Source organism: Rhineura floridana, chromosome 8, assembly GCF_030035675.1.
Source record: "Rhineura floridana isolate rRhiFlo1 chromosome 8, rRhiFlo1.hap2, whole genome shotgun sequence".
Taxonomy (NCBI): Eukaryota; Metazoa; Chordata; class Lepidosauria; order Squamata; family Rhineuridae; genus Rhineura; species Rhineura floridana.
The window spans coordinates 51,374,309-51,381,996 of NC_084487.1; the positions used below are offsets into that span (position 1 = coordinate 51,374,309).

At 41.6% G+C, this 7,688-nt stretch overlaps 1 long non-coding RNA gene across 2 annotated transcripts; it reads right to left on the reverse strand.

Moving 5' to 3' along the window:
- Positions 1-2,026: 2,026 nt before the first annotated feature.
- On the reverse strand, positions 2,027-7,196 carry LOC133390577 (uncharacterized). 2 transcript variants are annotated; one of them, XR_009764429.1, is made up of 2 exons: positions 4,215-7,196; positions 2,027-3,082 (listed from the first exon to the last, which is right to left on the reverse strand). It is a non-coding gene; the product is annotated as an uncharacterized LOC133390577 (long non-coding RNA). The 2 variants fall into 2 exon arrangements; XR_009764430.1 differs by having other exon boundaries at positions 4,124-7,196.
- Between the last annotated feature and the right edge of the window lie 492 nt (positions 7,197-7,688).

Below are 7,688 nucleotides of genomic sequence, written 5' to 3' on the forward strand. Positions count from 1 at the left end.
CTGGAGAGGAGACTGGGGTAAAGAAATTCCTTAGAGATGCTGGAAATGGGACTATTGTACCGGGCAACCTTTCAGGTACTCTGAAAAATGTCTGTGTTTAGTGTGTGTTTCTGTGTCCACAGGCCTTCAGCCAAAAGTCACATCTTGTGTCTCATATGCACAACTGCTATGTAAAGGGCATCATTCCTATCGTTACTCAAGAGTCATATACTAGGTCACTCATTACTTGCCCCTTAGCATGCTGGGTTAACCACTCTGTCCTATTAACTGTAACAAAACCCACATTAGTAACTCTTAACTATTAGTGAGGGTCAAAGGTATAGCTTTTTCTTACAGACTCAAAGCACATGTTCTAAGTGGCATGAAAATTTTCACTCATTTGAGTGACTATGAATACTGAAGGATGTGGCAGCCATTATTCTGTGTTAGTTAATTCAAGTATACGAGTGCCATTTTGTAAGTATGTTGTGAATTTGCTAGTATATACCAGATGGCATCCTCAACTAAAATCTTGATCCTGCTAGAACAAGCAGAACTACCACTGACTTCATACACAGCATTCGAACTCCCCCGTTTCGAACATGAGTACTTATGCCATGCATAAATCTGTACATCATAACATTTCACCTCCTGTGGGAAACACTGGTAGTTTGATACAGTTTTTTGGGGGAGGGGAGTTGTTGGTAAGAGGATTCCTGACCTCATTAGTTTTATCTGTAAGACAAATGCAGGGAAAGGGGGTACTCACAGGGAGGAACTGGTGGACAGGAGCAGGGTGCATCCCCTACCCACCACTGTCTCCTGAAAAAGCTCCCTCAAGCAGTTTTAAATTACCCCTCCAACACAGACTCTATTCTGAAACTGGAAGTAAGCCTGTCTGGGCTGGGGGGGAAGGTTTTGAATGGGCACTTAAAGGAGAAAATCAGCAGCTGTATGAGGGGTTGATCACCCTTCAAGGGGACTTTAGGATGTTGTCATTTCTGCCCGTCTTTCCCCTATACCATACACATTGAGTTGTAGCCAATTCGGACTACTCAGAATAGACCCATTGAAATTAATGGGCTTCACTTTAGTCACATGCAGTAAGACCTGCACAGAGAAGCTGGACTTTCCAGGAGGCTGGGGAAGAGGACTTGCCATCATTGCCCTCCCCACCATTTCCCTTTTGCTGCTGTTGGTCTCCTCCGCTTAATCTACCCTGGTGAGAGGACCCCTCCCCTCTGAACTGTATTTTAAGCCAGGTTGGTGAGGCTCCTTGGAGTGCAGTTAGACCTGCACCAGCAATTGGAAGTTTGTTTGTTTACTTCCTTTTTGCTCTTACTTATGTATTTAAATTTATTTTTTGTAATATTGAATTTATTCTATATTTGCTAAAGTGTTGATTCTTGTCCCATTTGAATGTATTGATATGTTTTGTAAACTGACTTCTCTCCCACACCCCAACACTTTGGCATTTTGATAAGCGATTGTTTGTTCTAAGCTGCTTTGGGCTAAGGATGGGTGAGAAATTCAATTCAATTCGCATTTAAAGCCAAATTTATAAAATCTGCACTTTCTGAAACATGAGAACCAGAACACAGCCATCCCTTGAAATTCGCACTTACCCAAATTTTGTGATGCAGTTCTCCAACTAAGCAATGTTTGCAGCAATGCCTACGTTGGGGGAAATTGTGCATAAAATGAATATCTAAGTGAAGACAATATACAAAAATGCATTACATTAGGAGAAATTGCTTGCAACAATATGAAACATTAGTAAAAACTGCATACAAAAATGTTTAGGAGAAATTCTCACTAAAATCCTGGAGAATTTTCATGAGTGTTTTTTTTTAAAGTCATAAATTGCTGCAGAAATATGGAGAATTGAATTTCAGACTGGAAACAGAGAGAACCAAAACTGACAGATCCTTCCATCCCTTATTTGGGCACAGCTCACTGTGGAAAGGCAGCATATAAACTAAATCAATTGTGTCCATTAATTTCAATAGATCTAATTTAAGTAGGACTAACATCGGATACAACCACACCCAGAGTGAGTGAGTTTATTGAAGGATTTTTCAGGAACAAAGAATAATAGAATGGCACAACAAATTACAAGTAAGTAGGCTTGAAGATGTTTGAGCAAAATACAATTACTAAAATTGTCCAAATAAGAAGAGGAATGCACTATATGTAGTAACATATATGTAGTAACAAGTCCAGTCCAAAATTATTTGTGATGAGAAATGTATGTTTGTACTGTTCAGATCTTGTAAGTTCAGGTCTGTGGCTTCCTTTATGGAATCAATCCATCTCTTGTTTGGCCTTCCTCTTTTTCTACTCCCTTCTGTTTTTCCCAGCATTATGGTCTTTTCTAGTGAATCATGTCTTCTCACTATGTGTCCAAAGTATGATAACCTTAGTAATTTGTGCTTATTATATGCAATAAATGGAAGCCATTATGTTTCAAGGGCATCTTACTTAGAGAAATCATTTATCGCAAGATCCAGATACTTTTTCTAAGACAACAGCCCCAAATCCTATTGAAGAACAAGGAGAGTCCTGCTGATTCCAGTATTGCAGCCACTAACAAAAACTTTATTAGGTCTTTAAGAAAGACATCCTTCTCAGTATAGCATGAAGCATGTCGAGTAGAATAACCTTGTGATTGGGAGACAAATTCTTTGTATTGTTTTGTTAATTTTGTGCACCTGAGTCCACTGGACAGCTGTACCACAAGTGGTAGTGTGAACTTTGAGAACCATATTTTCTCCAAGCCTTCGGGCTTGTGAAGTCAGACAAACTCCGGCCAAGATTTCCTTCATGGTGTGTCTTTGACAAAATGTTGTTGTTTATTTCTTGCCCAAGAGTGGTAAAAGAGAATTCACATACTGGCCAGCATGGCTGCAATTGTTGTTGTTCCCAAGCTGCTGCCTATGAAGGTAGACCAAATCATGTGTGCTTTTTCTCCGTCAGTTATATTCACTGGAATTGGGCTGGCTGACGAAGTGAGTTTATAGCAGCCCACAAGGAAGACAGAAAAGGGTAGAGAATCTTCTTACTCGGGTCTTCTCAGTCCTTTTTCTGAAGTGAAGGGTCCGATCTGTAAAGAAAGTTGGATGTTAAAAGGTAGGGGCAGGGCATTCCAGGCAGGGGGTTGCCAACCCTACTTGGATATGGATATCTTTGCAGGGGATCCCTAGTCAAGCTTTGCCAACAACACAATCCAACCACATCTACTGAGAAGTCAGTCCTATTGAGTTCTATGGGGCTTAGTCCCTTAGTAAATGTGTTTAGAATTGTTGTAAACCGCCCAGAGAGCTTCGGCTATGGGGCGGTATACAAATGCAATCAATCAATCAATCAATCAATAGAATTGCAGCCTTCGGGGACATCCATCTTTAGTCCTGAGTGCTCCCATCTAACATCTCCACTACACTAGGCTCCTTTCTTCCTACAATGGCCTTCTGGTGACTGGCCTGGCCTGAGGGCACTTAAACCCTTTTTGCCAGAAGTGAGTTGGCTAGATTAAATGTTTCCTACCCAGGCTCCATCATTTCTTAATTTCCAATCAGAGAAATGTTTTTGTATGAATTGTATGTACCAAGCAACTGTGGTTGATGCTTAATGTATCATGCTTAATGACATCACTCAGGCCCACCCCATAACATCACTTGGACCCTCCCCATGACATCATGCAGGCACGCCCCATGACATCACTTGGACCCACCCCCCAAAGTCTCAGGATTTGGGGTGCTTCTGACCTGGCAACCCTACCACAATGGCTGTTCAGGCAAGAATGGCCAGACATCCAGGACTGACCTGAACAGATCAGAAATGGAGTGCTTTGACCAATGTCTGTATTGGGATTTTTGTGCTGCTTAGCTCTGCATCTCTTTTCTGTTCCCATTTGTAATGTTTCTTAGAGCCAATTCAAGCCATTCAGGGAGGTGATAGGTACAACTGTCTTGTTAGACTGTATGAAATTATAGAGACCAGGAGTTGCTAAAATGGTTCCTGCCATCCCCCTGACCATTGGCTATGCTGGTTGGGGCTGATTGGAGTCCAACAACAACTGGACAGCATCATGGTGGCTGTCTCTGTCAGAGGCCTGTTCATTTCTACGCATCTGCACATCACTTACTGCACTTAAAAGACTGTTTCAGTGTGAAGGCTTCTAGCACTGGGAAATATGGGTACAGAGGTTGCTTTCAGACAATGACTTTCTCACATACATTCCAAGATCATGCAAGAGACTGTACTTTGCCTTCTTCAAACTGGCTCGGTCTCAGCCCCCAAAGCAGCAAGATGGTAGGTAGCTGTTCTTCCACCCTGTTTTCTCTTCATCTGTGACCTGAAGTCTCTACAAGTAGAAAACATTAATTTATGAAGGAAAGTGAGCATATATTTACTGTATATTTTAATTGCTTTCCTGGATAGCTCTGGTTAAGTTTACCCACCCATCCATCTGTCCATCCAATTCCTGATTCTCAATAGCTTATTTATTACATTTATATCCTGTCTTTTCCACAAGAAGCGTGAGGGGGCCTAGATAGTTCTCCCCTCTCCCATTTGGTACTCACAACACTGTGAGATAGGTTAGGCTATCAAGGAGATAATTACTGGCCTGACATCACTAGCAAACTTAATGGAAACAGTCCTAGTATGACATGAACCACTATGCTATGGTTGGATTCAAAGGCCAGATAAGTCCTGCCTGGTCCTTCCAGCAAGTCAGCTGACACAGGCACCTCTTTCATTTCTCTCCCATAATCAGTGCCCTTGCACCCTTTGTTTGTTGCTTCTGGGGAAGGGGTGTAGGTCCATTACTATCCCACTTAGTTGCTGGATCCCGTAAGAAAGCTCTGCATGTCCAAGTTGTGTAAATATTACTACATGTACGTACATGTGAGCATGGCAAAAGTTCATGGGCGCATGACTATATGTGGCAATATCAAGAAAGATGGTGGCAGGAACTTGGATGAGTGATGATCATTGGAAGCAGCAGGCGCTTGGGAAAGGTACAGGGGACAAGACTGGCTTATTGGGTTGTCTGAACAACGTTGCGATAGGTAAGTGGAATATTTGTGGCAGGGACTCACAAGGGTGGTGGCTGAGAAATCCAGCAGCCAAGTACCAGGTGCCTATGGACTTCATCTATATATCTTTGGCAGACAGTGAAAAAAAAATCATTTCTGGCAACCAACCACACTGGACCTGGTAAAATGGGTAACACAATAGGCTTTCACCAAAATATTTCTTCAAGCATGTATCCACTGTATTATGATGTATGAAATGAAGCTTCCCTCTGGTGGTTAAGAAACTGATTTCAATTTTATGGATTTGTTTATGTATGGTTCTTTGCATGTTTTTATATTTTTAAATTTCTGTATGGTTTATGTATGATTTGTATTTTTAAATTTATGTAATCAAACCTTGAGACCTGCATTCTAGGTGAGAGGCGGACAACAAAAATAAATTTATTATGAGCAGTATGAAAGTATACACTATAGACTCAGCCACTGCACCAATATTACACCTGTTTCTCCCATGATCTATAAACAAGTTGTCACAGAGAAGGGTCCTACATTAGTCAAATTCATAGCATAAGGAACTTGGGTAGAACGAGGCGTTTGCAAATGCCTTTTTAATATATACACGTTCATGGAAAGCCTGGGAGAATTCTGGATTCTCTTGTAGTTCCATTACTACTCAGCCTGTTTGCACAGTACTGGTCAGAGAAGCCAACATTAACTTTTGTTTTAATCTTTCTCTGGGTTCTTTCTTTCATATTGCAAAGTGTTACACTGAGTGGTGTGATTTTTATCCTACCTAAAACATTTCTGCTGTTAGGTTACTGCATCAAACTAGAGGTTACTGAGCAAATTACTAAGCTAGTGCTGCCATCTGCAGGCCAAGGGATCAAATTAGATGCCTTCTCTAATTTGAAGCTGGGCTGTCTGGGGCTGATGGGAGTTGTAGTCCAAAATAGCTGGAGGGCACTGGTTGGTCAATGGTGGCCTACCTGGTAGATAACTAGGCTGAGTATTCTTTCCTCTACCTCAAAAGGAGTGAACCAAAAGCTATATGGCCCAAGTTTTCAAACTATCTGCTGACACTGAGAAATTTGTGAAAGACACTAAAAAATTATATACAAGGATGCAAAATGAAAAGATAAAATTAACATGACAAAAATGGAGGAAAAGCAAAGGCCTGGAGTATGCTACGTTGCCTAAGTACACAGTGTTGTCAAAAATGGTATAGATTTAAATACTGCTTTTGTGTTTTTACTGCATTTTATAAATCAGGTGTCTCCAAACATCTTCTCACCCACTGATAGAACTCATCGCAAGGCAAGTACTGATGGAAGCCATTTCCCACGGAAAGAAAACAAGAGCTTTCACACGTTTTAACAACTCAGAAGCTGCAGCCACAGATCTGTCACTTCTTTCTAATTATAATTTTTGGCATTGCACAGCTTTGCATTTTCCTGCACATATACACATTTTAGAGACCGATATTATCAGCCATTCTGTGAAAGCAAATGCTGAAGAAGTGAAGAAAAAGGGCAACCAGCAACCCTATTATAACAGGGGCTATCGAACGGTGGTCTGCGGACTACCAGTGGTCCACAAGTGTCATTCAGGTGGTCCACAGCGTATCTGTAAAAATACAATTAAAAACCATACAGTAACTAGCACAGCATAGTACAATTCCTACAACAGCCAGAAAAAACATTAAGTGGCCTGCCAAGACCCTCAGCAATTTTCAAGTGGTGTGTGTGGGAGGGAAAAGTTTGGGAACCATAGCTGTACCATACTTTGCCTTAATGTTAAAACAGCCCAGCAGCAGCAGATTATTTACACAAGCTTTCTCTAGTTTAGCAGGAGAAATAAAGTTATACCCCATATCCAAAAAGGACTGATCCACAAGTTAATTTGGATGTACCACCGGGGGGGGGGAGAGAGAGAGAGAGAGAGAGAAACTGGAATAACAGAAGCTTCAAAAAGGAGAGTTATCAAATCGCTTGAACTTTATGGAAAGAGCTGACAAAATCCCCCCCTTCCGCCAACATAATCTCTTAGAAGCCTATTGCTGTTGAGTAGGCTCTGAAGCGTGATGACTTTATAGAAAAAAGGATACAACTTTGTGTTTTCATTTATTCTCTCTTCTGGAAAGGACATTTTAGGAAGAACATTTCAGTGATGATGTCCAATCGAAGGAAAGGGCCTGGCAAATAAAAATGGGCATTGTAAACTTATTTCTCATGTTCAGACAGTGAATATCTTGACATAATGAGCAAATGTAGCATGTTTTCTCATCTTTCAGGCAACAGCCAAGGAGGAAATTCAAAGTTGGAATAGCCAACTCCACTAAGCAAGAGATGGGAAAGACAAGCACTCACTTTGGGAAAATAAAGCACAACCGCAGGCTCTGCTATCGCACTTCAGCCCTCTACAGTTGCGCATACCCCAGAGCTCTTGCAGGGTACAGTAACCAGGGACTCCAAAGGTATTGGCTTATATGGCGCTGGCACTTCCTCCCATTGGGGTGGCCATGTGCTCTACTGTCAGAGGACAGTCATCTGTTGGAATGGCTACCAGAGAACTGTCCTCTGTTTGAAGAGCTGCCGGGTCTTGGTTTAAAGATAAAGAAGCCTCAGAAGGGAGAGCAAGAGCTTTGAAGTTGCCCATCAGCAGTGAGCACCC